At 44.0% G+C, this 13,812-nt stretch overlaps 1 protein-coding gene across 9 annotated transcripts in view; it reads right to left on the bottom strand.

Moving 5' to 3' along the window:
- DCAF4 (DDB1 and CUL4 associated factor 4) overlaps nucleotides 1-13,812 on the bottom strand; it is a 241,436-nt gene that overhangs the window by 134,919 nt on the left and 92,705 nt on the right. The window lies entirely within an intron of this gene.

Below are 13,812 nucleotides of genomic sequence, written 5' to 3'. Positions count from 1 at the left end.
TTTACCTGTTTATAGAGCAATGTGTTCAAAAGAAGCTTGGATGATATCATCAGTGATGTTATCAGTGATGTAATTTGAGGGGTCATCAGTGATGTCATAAACAATCTCATAGAACATGTCATGAGTTATGGTAACATGTTAAGTCATAAGCAGTGCATGGCGGAGGAGCAAGTTATAGTTAGCACTGCTAACTCTAACTGGTGAATCTCTGAGTATTATTAGTTCAAAACATGAATGTTTTAACTGACATATTCACTTAACCATAACGTCACTTTAATCTTTGCTATTTTCAGTGAATTCTTAAGGTTTTTTTAAAAAAAGAAACAAATCTTTTTATTACATCTAAGTATAACAGTATTTTAACCTTTGTTTTTTTCAGTGAATTTGTACTTTGTTTTAATGTAAAGTAATATTTTATTACCACAGGGTGAAATGCTTGCATAGTAACATGTAAGAAAAGAATGGTCTCTCCGCTTACACCTCTCCCCAGGGTGACAGGCATGCGTAGTCGGGTTTGGGGAGGAAGTGACCTTTGCACCGACACCTCTCCCGAGTGAGGCATACATAGTAGCCTGTTAGGAGAGACTGGGCTATCCGGTGACACCTCTCCCCAGGGTGACAAGTGTGCATGGTAGAGTGTCAGGAGGGAGTGGCCTTTCTCCTGACATCCCCCCAGCATAAGAGGTGGGCATAGTAGTGTGAATAGACACTCTTCTCTCCACTGATACCTTTCCTTTAACCATGTCAACAGATGTGCTTTGTTGGCGGTGGGCAGGGACAAGCCTTTCCACCGATACCTTTCCCTAGGGTGAAAAATGTACGCGGTAGGATGTGGAAATAGACTAACCTCTATTGAGACCAATCCCCACAGTGGCATGTATAGTAGAGTGTGGGGAGACACTATCCCCTCTGTTGAGACCTCGCCCCAAGGTGACTACTGTGTGTAATCGGGTGCAGGGAGGGACTCGTCTCACTGCTCAGACCTCTTGACCAGGAGAACAATATGCTTTTATCTTAGTGGAGTATATTGAGAGGTCACCTACGCCGTTCTACTTTTCACAATCCCTTGAGTCTAGCGTGATTGCAAATTCTTTAAAAAAAAATGTATTTATATCTTTTTTCCTTCACCGAACTAATGCCTTACAGACCTACGCTTCCTGCCTTTCTCCTGCGCCTTATGTAGCTTTTTAAGCTCATTCTCAGAACATCTGAAATTTTTCACACTAAATAGTAATGGTGGCCATTTCATTTCTAAACCTCCAACAACCAGCCAATGAGAGCCCTCGTGGAACTTTCTCTTGATCCTGTGGTAGCAAGATGGCTGACGTAACAAACGGTCATATCGACCAATCAGAGGGTGGCATTTTTTTATTTGCGTCCTTGCGGGCCTTTGGCAGACCCAACCGTCCACATATACAAATATGTTTTAACCTTATTATCTTAAAAACTACTGAACAGATTTACACCAAATAACAAAATGCACAATCTGCAAACCAAGATCTAGCTTCCTGCCAAATTTGGTGTAATTCCATTCAGCAAAGTTTGCCTAAGGCCACCTGAAGAAGTCTATGGAAAATACATGGGGGAAATATGCTTTGGGACCTCCCTTTTTTCTACGCCCCGCTTGATGGATCACCCCAAAACTTTCCAGGAAGGAGCTGATGCAAAGTAGCTTTTTTGGAAAGTTTTGTAAAGATTCGTCAAACACCACTAAAGTTATTAGTAAACCAAAAAAGACCATGTCTATGTAAAAGCAATCCTAAATATAACTGCCCAGTGCGACCGCAAGTCCTAGAACACCGGGCCCCTGCACCCTTCCATGCCTTCTTTAACAGCCTCTGCCACCGGAGAATGTGGTGCTGTAAAGGCTGATAGTATCGACCCCCTTCCAGTACTGCTCCAGCTGCCCAGCAAAGTATCCGCCGACAGACCATCACAAGGTTTGTAACCACTGCCTCTCACCGACCACTACAATATCTGGTGTGAATTTGGCCCCACCTTCTGTTCAAAGAAAACTTATGGTACTGAAGAGAGAGGCATTGGGTACACAGCAAAATGCACCAGCACTCCACCACCAATCCCCTCAACATCGTCCATGAATAAGACCCCTTCTGGGTCATGGAAAGAGAGGGCACCAGCTCTCCAGCATTCCGTCACACCATCCCACACCCAGCCCGAGTCCATATCCTCCAACTACTCTGACCCCAAGTAAGACGAGGAAGCTGTCCCCAATGCCTGTGGCCCTCGACTGAATATCACTTCTAGGGTCATAAGCACAGTAGACTTCAATGCCTCATCACAAGCCTCATGTTGAGGCACAGCACCACTCCCAAGAGAGTCTGGATTTAAGCCCCGTGGACAAGACACTGCCATCTCAAGGGTCTCCGCTGCCTCCAGACTTTGGGAGGCACCATGAGAAGGCCTCGAGTCCAAGAAAAGACCTATCCATGGACATCAAACCCTCTCACCTGTTGATCCCCACACGGCCCAAAACCAACAACCTCAACACCACTCAAAGCTGAAGGCACCATCGACAGTGGCGCTCAGGTCCCAGCCAGTGCCTAGAGTACCATTGGCAAAGAGCTTCTCTGCCACCAGAGAACAAAGTAATTTGTGCTATAAAAAGTGGGGCCCAGACCCCTGAATTTTAGACTGCTTCTGGAATCAAGAGGAACCTTTGCCAAGGAGAAGAGTTGGAGAAACTGGAGGAGGAGTACTGCCCCTCTGCTGTGTGCTGTCTGGGGTTGGCCTGCAGTAGCTGTTTCTAACAAGAAAAGGAGAAGAACTTTGCTATGTGCTGTGTCCTCCTGCTTGAAGAAGATCTCCAAGGGTTTGAGTAGAGCTTGCCTGTTCTGAAGTCTCAGGGACACAAAGACTTCACCCCCAGCTCTCCTGGACTTCCTTGCTGGGAGTTCTGACCTGCCAGGTGCGTGTGACTGGTTTGGGCCTCTGGAGGTTATTCCTGCTGTTGGGAGCTGGAAAAGCAACACACCTACAAGAAAATCGATGCATCACTCTTCTTGCTGCAGTTTTCCTAACGGAGCACAGCGGTGCGAGAAGAATCCCCACGCCTCGCTGCCAAAACCGACACAGCGCCTATCGCCGCTGCAAGAACCGACGTATCGAGGGATTGCGGCTGAAGAAACTGACGTAGCTCCGCTTGACACCACTGTATTGATCACCGACGCATCCTGGATTTCCACGCATCGCACCTGTGTGGAAAGTTTTCCCGACGCATCACCCTCGGACCAGAATCGTCTTGGAGTCGACGCATCACGTCCCCCTACAGACCGGACGCGATGCATCACTTCTCCTGCGTGCAGCAGAACTGTTGCATCGCCTCAGGACCTGACGCATCTCTTTGTGTCCTCGACGCTTCCCAACTCTGCGGCTGTTTGGCCTTGTGTATTCTGTCGCAATTACAGGTACTTTGAGAGAAGTTCGCGCATTCATATTTTTACTTAAAACCTTTTTAAAGTAATTTTAATAATACTACTATGTTGGATTTTTGTCGTTTTGGTCTTGTTGAGTTTAGATTAAGCCTGGGCGGAGTGCCACTAAGCGGAGTTCCACGAATTTGGGAAAAAACTCAGTGGAACTTCACTCCTCTCCACCCTCCCTACTTTAATTAACACAGAATAAAAGGCACTTACCTCCTGTGGCGTCTCTAGGCTGCCTCTTTCTCGCCGTGGTCTCTCTCTCCTCCTCGTACTCGTCCACACAAACGCCTACGTTGTACGTCGTGCGCGCACTCGCAAGATGTACAACGTAGGGGTTTGCGTGGATGAGCAGGTAAGTGCCTTTTTTCCGTTACAATTAAATTAGGGAGGATGGAGGGGCAGGCTAACTCGCTGCGCTACAGAGTCGGAGTTTTGCCTGAACTCCGCGCTCACAACGGAGCGCAAAGTAGGCAAAACTCTGCTGACCGAGTGGAGTTCTCCGTCCGGGGTTAGTTCAGATAAAGATACTTTATTTTTCTAAACTGGTGTGGTGTCCATTTGTAGTGTTATCACTGTATTACTGTGTGTTTTGAGTACAAATACTTTACACATTGCCTTTAGGATAGCCTGTGTGCTCGTGCCAAGTTACCCAGGGGGTGAGCAGGGATTATCTAAAGTGTGTATCCACCTTACCCTCGATAGAAGCAAGGGTCCCTATTTCGACAAAGATACCTACCTCTGCCAAGTAGAGATGCCCATTTCTAACAGGTGTGTACTAAGTTTTTATGAAATATCTTTCTAATTCAATGCTTGTATACTGCTCAATCACACATTGAAGATTCATCATCATCATCAAGAGTGAAATTCTTTAGGATCCAGCATTGTTGGAATGGAAAGGTTACTAGTACGCATAGTGCACACTTGTGTTCCCTTGCTTTAAGTGCCTGGCAGGGAGTATCTGGTAATCTGATGTTTGGCCATAGCTTCACACTCATCTAGTGCCTGTGCAGAGGCTTAGGTCTGTCCATTGACATTATGACACATTGTACCTCTACTGTGACCATGAAGGGAGCACCAAGCGTGCCCTCGTTTTCAGGCCCAAGACTGCTGTCCCTGTCCTAGGTTTAGCATGCAGAACTTTGGTGGTAGTGTACCATGTTTTGCGAATCCATAGTTATGACCAGACCGTAGTGACTCCCAAGGGTATAACCCTGAACTGAGAGTGTGTTCACTTACCATGAACCAAAGGTACTGGTGGGGTTCTAGGTGAAGGACGATGTGAAAGTACACGTATTTCAGATCCAGTACTGACATGAAGTCGCCTTGACGTAGCAGCAGGATTATATCTTGTAGAGTGACCATGTGAAAGTGCTCAGAGACGATGAACCTGTTCAATGGCTAGAAGGGGCCATCATTTCTGGTGATTAAAAAGTAACGAGAATCATATATCCATGTGGTGCGTTGGTGCTGAGGAACTGGTTATATCGTAACGTGGTGGGATGTTGAGGGGATTGTACCTTTCACTCACAATTGAGGGGACCCATTGATCCAATATGATCAATGTCACTGTGGCAGGAAGTGCCTTAGTCTGCCCCTAACAGGTGTAATGTGGCAAGGCGTAAGGGAAAGGGAGTCAATGCTTTGTAGTGGAGGAGTCACTTGCGTTGACACACCCATTCTCTCTAGAGGCCCCTCTACGGAAGGACTTTGGCTGCTGGAGCATAGATGGAAAATTCACCAAAATGCCAGGGGCAGCAGATTTGACATCACATTTCATTTGATGACATCACAAACAGTGACGTGAAATTGCCTTTGACCCATTGTCACCCTCCTCTCAGTAGTCTGTTTCTCAACAGTCGGTCTTTTATTATCTCGCTAGCGTCAGTTTTATTCACAAGTTGCTGCCTCTTTCTCACCTCTCCTGTCTCCTCATCTATCTCAACTGTTTCTTTCTCTCTGATCTCTTAAAAGTATTTCCCTCTCCCACCCATCTTTCTCACCTAGTCTGTCCTTATCTGACCTCTTTACCCTGTCTCCCATGTCCCTTGTCTGTCTCAATATCACCTCCATATATCTCACCTTTCCTTCTCCCTGCCTCTCCCATAGCCATTTTCTTTATAACCAGACAGTCTTCTTCTCATCATTTCTCTCTTTCTCTCTCACTCTCTTAACAGTATAATGGCTCAGTCTCCTATTCAGCTTTGCACTTTACCACCACTCTCCTGTTTCCTTCTTTAAGCTATCACTTTCACAGCTGTGCATCTGCCCAACTCTCTCAGCTGTCTTTCTAACCGGTCTCTTTATTGACTCCCCCTTTCACACTTGTCTTGCCTTCTTTCTGAGTGATCCTTCTGTTATGTTATGTTAATTTAAGTTCTTAAGCACAACGGTTACCCTAGGGTGTCATCATTTTCTCTCACATGTCTTCCTCACCATCTTCTGCCTCTCCTGCTCTCTGAACAAACGTTCTCACTAGTCTCTCACTTCTTTAGAATGTCTCCCCACTCCCTTTCAGCTACCTCTTTATCACTTGTCTCTTATCTGTCCATATCTGAAAGTAGCTTCCTAATAAATCTCATGTTTCATCTGCCTTCCTCTAACTCTTGTCTATTACCAGTTGTCTCATTATCACTTTTCTCACACTTGTGTCTCCTTCTCTGTCTCTCTTAGCTATCTCATTCTCATCTGTCTTGCATGTTTTATATTGTTAACCCCTCTTAATGGTCTTCCCCTCTGATTTCTCGTTTGAGTGTCACCTGTGGGGAAAAAAACTAGAAGATCGATGGGGTAGATGGGTGTTGTACATTGATTCTTCATGTAATGTGGTTGTCTGTAGTCTTAGTCCTTTCTTAGTGTTCTCTCATTCTCTGTCTACCACAATGCCTATGTATGTTCTTGCTTCCACCTAAGAATTCTACTAGTGTCAGTTGATGGTCTGGTCAGCTGGCGAGGTTGTGTGCTCAGCTGTGTCCTACAATAAACCTACCTGTAATCAACTAGAAGTATCCTGTCATCCCTTACCATCGTATTTACAACATTTTGGCGACGTCTTCTGCTGACCAGACCAGAGAAGAAACCATCTAACACAGCCTGAGACACACCTCGTGAAAAGAACCCACTCCTCTACACCTATGTGCTGCCAGTCTTGTGATCAGAGGAAACAAGAAAGAAGAAACTGCATGAATGAGAGATAAGTCAAATGAATTTTGCGCATCTAAGATAAGCTTATCTTTTACAAGCGTGTGTTTATTACTGAACTCTGGCAGCGCTGCGCAACAAGAACTCAAGTCTCTGCGGCAATAAGTAAGGTGTAGAGAACCTATAAACTGAAGAAACTATCCTCAAATATTTTTAGCGCCTCGAGATTTTAAGGAGCATGTTTATAGTGGCAGCAAAAGTCAAACTAAACTACTTTGCAACCAGCTGCAGCTTAAAACAAAGAAAAAGGAACTGCCTATATTGTGAAATTCATCACAAGTTTGAAAAGAAACCAACACAGATATTTAAGGTGAATACACATTCTGCCAAAAGTGAAGAAATCACAAATAGATAACGAACTTTCTGCCAAAAACTAGAGAGTTACAGACTTATACAGCAAAAGAAGAAGACAGATTTGCAAACCTTCTACTAAATATAAACTAGTGAATCGGAGTGAATAAACAATCACATGCTGGAAAAAAAAAAGAGTGAATTACAGATATAAACGAAGAAAGGAAAACAAGAGGCAATCCTCAAGAGCTGTTGTGGCTGTACTTTCCTAGGGCGGTGTCTATTACCCAATGGTGTACCCTTCTTTGGCGAGGGTGTGGGGCCTTTCGGTACCCATGGTATACCCTATGTAGGGTATGTTGTAGTTTTAGTTCCAGGGTGTGAACTTGTGTGTTTGGGGGTCATTGTGTAGGGCGGTGTCTTTTACCCAATGGTGTACCCTTCTTTGGCGAGGGTGTGGGGCCTTTCGGTACCAATGGTATACCCTATGTAGGGTATGTTGTAGTTTTAGTTCCAGGGTGTGAACTTGTGTGTTTTGGGGGTCATTGTGGAAAATGTCTTTTACCCAGTGGTGTACCCTTCTTTGGGGAGGGTGTGGGGCCAGTCAGTACCCATGGTATATCCTTTGTTGTGCTGATGTTCGGTGCCTCATTCTTGTTTTACGGGTCAATACCCCTGTTGTACCCTATCTAGGAGAGCTTATATAATTTTACCTGGTTTGTTTAACTTATTGTGTGCTTTGGGGGTCAGTGTGGAAAGTGTACCTACTCTTTGGTGTACCCGTGTTTGGGGAGGTTGTGGGCGTGAACACCTTTCCTTATCTAAACCACGTTTTGGTTTCACCAAGGAAGGGGGATGGAGTGTGTACAAATGTCTACTATCTTTTTGTATTTCCGTTCATGTTAGTGATATTTCTGATACCTCGTGTGGTACTTAATTAGTTTTGTGTATCTCGTTTTTGTACTACATGGGGTAGGTGTTGTAATCTCGGTTTTTGTTTCTTTTTTATTTATTTTCTATAAAGGAGGGAGATGTGTTGTACATTGATTCTTCATGTAATGTGGTTGTCTGTAGTCTTAGTCCTTTCTTAGTGTTCTCTCATTCTCTGTCTACCACAATGCCTATGTATGTTCTTGCTTCCACCTAAGAATTCTACTAGTGTCAGTTGATGGTCTGGTCAGCTGGCGAGGTTGTGTGCTCAGCTGTGTCCTACAATAAACCTACCTGTAATCAACTAGAAGTATCCTGTCATCCCTTACCATCGTATTTACAACAATGGGCTATGGTTGAGATCTTAATAGAGGGAGTATGGACAACCTTGGTGGCAGTTTATGGCTCAACGCAGGATGATCCTGAAATTTTGCAGTTTTTAGATGCAGAGTTAGCGGGCTGGCCTCCTCGGGTTATTATAGGTGGTGACTTAAATATTAATGGTGCAGATGGGCTGGGGGTAGGACTGACTGGAAGCTATAAAGGTAGGAAGAAAAGAGTACATAAAGCACTGGTTGATCTTTTAGAGAATAATGTTCTGCAAGATGTTTGGGGTAGGATTAGATCGGATCAAATAGGCTTTACATACTACTCCGCACCACGTCATATATGCGTCCGACTAGATTATTTCTTGATATCTAATGATCTAATGACTAGAGTAGAAATTGATAGGCTCCCACGCATCTTCAGTGATCACAACCCCCTAGTTTTAACAATGAAGCTAGAAGGGAAAACTAGAATAAGTAGGGTCTGGACCTTTGAGAGAAGGCTTCTCCTGGACGATAATTATATTCAGCATATGTCCAAATGGATTAATGAGTTCTTTGAGATTAACAGAGGAAGTGCTCTGGTGGGAGTTATATGGGACGCCTTTAAGGCCGGTGCTCGTGGAGAGACATGCAGTTTTAGCGCGTATAAACGGAAACTGGAACGACTTAGGGATACTGGCATAGAGAGGGCCGTCTTAGAGGCGGAGGAACAGCTTCATCAGTGTGTAATAAGGGGTGAACCGATAGAACAACCAATTATAGAATTGATGAAAGCAAAAAGTGAAGTTGAGGATGATTTGGCAAACAAGGCAGTTAAGTACTATACTATTAGAAGGGAGAGCTGCTACGAGTTTAGCGAAAAAGTCAGACATGTTCTTGCCATGCGTACTAGGCAGATAGCGGCAGCTGGGACTGTGAGGGAGATTCGGGATGAAAATGGAAGGCTACACTCAGACTCTGAGGAAATTAGGGAAGTTTTTAGGAAATTTTATCAGACACTCTATGATGACCAATACGCCAGTAATGCTGAAGAGATAGGTGAATATCTGCGGAATATTCCGGCGGAGAGGGTAACTAATGAAGATGCAGAAGGACTAGAGAGGCTGTTGGATTATACTGAAATCAAAGAAGCTATGGGCAATCTCCCCTCTGGAAAGGCTGCTGGCCCGGATCAGCTGCCTTCAGAGTTTTATAAAACCTTCTGGGGGAACCTAGGGCAGGATTTAATTAGAACGATCCAAGCTGCTCAGACGGGGGAATCTATCCCAAAATTTTGGGGGGGGGTGCAGATATTGTTCTAATATTAAAAAAAGGGAAGCCGGCGATTGAGCCGGGGTCTTACAGACCAATCATGTTGATGAATAATGACACAAAAATATATTCGAAAGCCCTTGCGACGAGATTCGCAGGAATAATAGGTGCCCTAGTCAGTAGCAACCAGCACAGTTTCATTCCCGAAAGAGGTACGACACATCATACCCGGAAAGTTATAACTATGTTTGACGCCACCGAGGTCACAGGAGACCCGATAGCCGTACTGTTAGATGCTGAGAAGGCGTTTGATCGGGTCTCCTGAGACTATCTATGGCACACCTTAATAAGAGCTGGGATTAAGGGGGGTTTCGTGAAAGCCCTACAGACTCTGTATAGGGAACCGGTTGCGGCTTTAAAAGTAAACGGGGGCATTACGGGACAATTTCAGATTAAGAGAGGCACACGGCAGGGGTGCCCTTGCTCCCCGTTGCTATTTGCCATGTACATGGATCCATTAATCCGCAGGATAGAGTCATGTGTAGATATCATCCCATTAAATACACTATTGGGCCCCTGTAAGATACTTACTTATGCTGACGATGTGGCAGTGATAACACCAAACCCCACGGAGGCGACTGAGTTGATTGAGGCAGAGGCTCGTAGATTTGGGCAAGTTTCAGGTTATGCCCTGAATACTTCAAAGACTCAGATCATCCAAAACTCTATGACTCTCTGTGATGATAACCGAGTGGTTCAGGCAGGGCTGTATTTAGGTATTAATATCTCAGCTGATCTTGACGCTATGGTGGAAAAAAACATCGTCCCTATAATAGACAAAGTTAAGAAAGATCTGGATCGATACGAGAATCTTCACTTGTCACTAGTAGGGCGTGTTAATATCATCAAGATGCTGGGTCTTCCGAATTTTTTTTATGTTTTTAGAGCGATTCCACTCTCATTTGATAATAAGTGGTTTAAAATCTGCGAACAGATGGTCAACCGTTTTATCTGGGCAAAAGGCAAGACGCGGAGGGCATTGAGATTTATGTCGCTCCCGCGGGAAAGAGGAGGCTGGTCATTACCGGACCTAAAACTTTATCATTGGGCAACAGCACTGCAATGTATGGTTGGCTTGATTGGAGGCGCTGAAGTGGAGGGTTGGGACAAGTTTGGTTCGCTTGCTATTTATGGTTTGGTATTGGGTACGAATGCAGAAAATGTATTTTTGAGATTCACGGAGGGAAGCTACTTCAAAAGAACACGATTTAAGACGGTTATGGCCGCACATAATATATGGAAAGGGTTTTCTAAAAAGGTGGGACTAGGGAAGTACAATGCATACACTAGACTAAAAGATAACCCCTCCCTTCCTAGTGAGGTTTTTTCGGGAGCTGTCTTTCAAGAGTGGGAGAGGCGGGGGATAAGAAAGTTTGGAGATATGTTGGGTCTTCATGGTATATTACAATTCACGGAACTACAAAACAGTTATGCTTTGGATACAAAACATTTCTTTAAATACCTTGAAATAAGAAGCTGCATACTAAATAAACAAGGGGGTACATCGGGATTCGAAAGAAATGTGGTTATGGACCTTATAGAAGGTGGCAGTGATTGCACTATTAAGAGGTTTTATTTAGAAATGACAAAATTAAAGAAGGATAATTTAGAGAAATGGATAGATAAGTGGACTATTGATTTAGATATAGGCAGGGATATTTTTACAGAGTCATTAGAAATGGGGGGTAAAATGCTGTGCTCATCCTCCCTTCAGGCCCAACATTATAAGATACTTTATCATCTATATTATACACCCGCGAAGATTGCCCAGTGGGGAGGTTTATCTGGTACTACTTGTTTTAGATGTGGAAGTACAGATGCTGATCTGCTACATATTTTTTCTGTTTGTCCCCATTTGGATAAGATGAAATAGGATATTGAGAATTTTTTTCGGAATGCACTGTCAACAACAATAGAGTTAACACCAGCAATTATGTTATTGGGGATAGATGTCGATGGGCAGTCGAGTTGTAGAAATTTTATATTTGTAGCAATGGCGATCATGAGATTGTTAGTGGCTTCTGCTTGGCTTGATTCTAACCCTCCATCATATCATCAATGGTTAGGCAAACTATTGTCAATTCAAAAACTGGAAACAGCCATATATGCTAGGAAGGGAAAAAAGGGTAAGAAATTGGGCATGCAAATTTGGGGTCCTTTTATTCGATGGAAATTAGGTACTGATTGTTAAAAGACTAAGAACTTGTCTAGATGGATATTTGAATATGTATGTATGATTTTGTGTTCTATTTTATTGTAATTATTGTGCCCTGCTCATGTTATAAAGAAAATGGGGAAAAAATCTTGAATAAAAAAATGAAAAAACAAAATGAGTGTCACCTGTCTTAATAGCTATCGCCTATACCTCTAACGTGTCTAGCTCTCTTTTGCACCTGACTAGATTTCTCTTACACTTGTGACCTCTCGAATGTCACTATAATCTCAATCTGTCTCGATCACACACCCAAAAAAAACCTGACCTCTCATCTATCTCTTTGTAGCATCTTATTCATGCTCTTCCTTTTGTTACTGCCCCCTTTGATGTTCTTCTCTCGCCTATATTTCTTACTCACTTTACATGGCAGGGGCAGCAAGAGACTCCAAAGCGCCTTTATGCTGGAGTCCGCACAAAGTAGCTGAGGGGCTTAGAAAGTAAACACGACTCATTAAAGCCATGTTAAACTGTTGTTTCTGACACTGCCTTTACCACCTCTAAGGCCAGACTTGCAAGGACAGTGCCAGGGGTTGTAGGACGAAAGACAGGGGTCGAAGCACTGTCCCGGAGCTGGGTGTCTTGAAAAGACTGCTGATATTGTTGGCACAGGTGTCTCTGGCCTAAAGAACCCTAGTTTTGTACCTCCTGATGGTTTGTGGTTACAAAAAGCAGATTTGGGATTGGGGAGCTGTGGGGCAGCAATAGATTTGGCTATTTTGATATCCTTTTTCACTGTTTCAAGCATGTGGTTGACCCGAAGACCGAACTAACACTCACAATCCCATGGGATTTGGACATTTGAGAGGTGCTATGGCACCTCAGGCCTAAATCCTGACACCCTAAGACAGGCATGCCTTCAGAAGAGGGCGCTCATATGAAACAATTGGCGGCTGTGTCTGCTTCAAGGGCACATCTAATATTAGCATTGCTAATGGTCTTGCCCTCAGCAACCAACTCCTGTGCCCTTTTCCAATGAGCCTCTGGTAGGTGCTTTACCAACTCCTCCATCTCCTTCCAGTGGTATCAGTCGTCCCTGGAGAAGAGGTCCACCACGTTAGCAATGCACCAGTGTGTGGCAGGCCCAAGCGTTTCTCACTTTCCAGCAGCAACAATTTTTTGAGACTCAATGCCGGGTACAGTAGCATTTCCTGTGGCCTATACAGAGGCCTGTTTACAGGCTGACTGCACCACTAAGGAGTCCGCAAAAAATATGACCCTTAATATAAGTTGGATTGTCTAAAGCAGACTTTTATTTAATCTTTGCAAGTGGAGTTACCACCCAGGCCTTCACTGGCTCCCTAAATGTGTAATTGTCCTACTTTAACATTCCCTTAGACAGTGGAACTGTGCGTTCTGTTTTACAGAGTGTTTCGATATTAAAGTTGACCTTGTCCTCCACATTCTGCAATTTTGCCAGTGCCTGGACAAATGAAAATGTTTTTCCGTTTCTCGTCCAGATTTCTGCTAGTTTCTTGAAAAAGACTCCTCTGTTGTGTCCAGCCTTTGTGCCTGCTTTGATGCTGGTTGTTGAGGGACTTTCAACATTGATTTTACTCCAAGTTTGGGTTTCTGGCAGCTTGGCGCAGACATGACAATTTAGAAGGAAAGTGCAGCTTTTCCGGGTCTGGTGCCAAATAGATGTCAAAACATGGTGTGATTCGGTATCAGAACTGTTGACAATGGGTGTAACGTTGCTAGGCCCATTATCATTGTCAAGACAGGAAACTATTGGTACCATGACTCAGTTATGTTATATTAAAATAAAAATGTTATGCTAAAATATTGTCTGAACAGGGCGTACTGGCGCCAAGCTAGAGTTATTTACACATGGCATGAAGAGAAATTAGATTAGATTTGAGCTATTGGAAGAGCTAGGTCTTTAGGTTTTGGGTTTGCTTAAAAAGAGGATAATTGGTCCCATGTCTGATATAGATAGGCAATTGAGCCCACCTTTTAGGTGCAAGGAAGAAGAATGCATGGCCAAAAGCCCTGCTGCAAAGCGTTTCTAGATTATGCTTGGGACAGTATGGAACAATAGTCCGGCACAGTCCTTTGAACCAGGCAGAAGGAACTGACAACAGTCCTCTTTCAAACTGGG

The sequence above is a fragment of the Lissotriton helveticus genome, chromosome 9 (genome assembly GCF_964261635.1).
Source record: "Lissotriton helveticus chromosome 9, aLisHel1.1, whole genome shotgun sequence".
In the NCBI taxonomy this organism is placed as follows: domain Eukaryota; kingdom Metazoa; phylum Chordata; class Amphibia; order Caudata; family Salamandridae; genus Lissotriton; species Lissotriton helveticus.
Note: the sequence above shows the minus strand (reverse complement) of the source record. Positions and strands in the feature narration are given on the sequence as shown.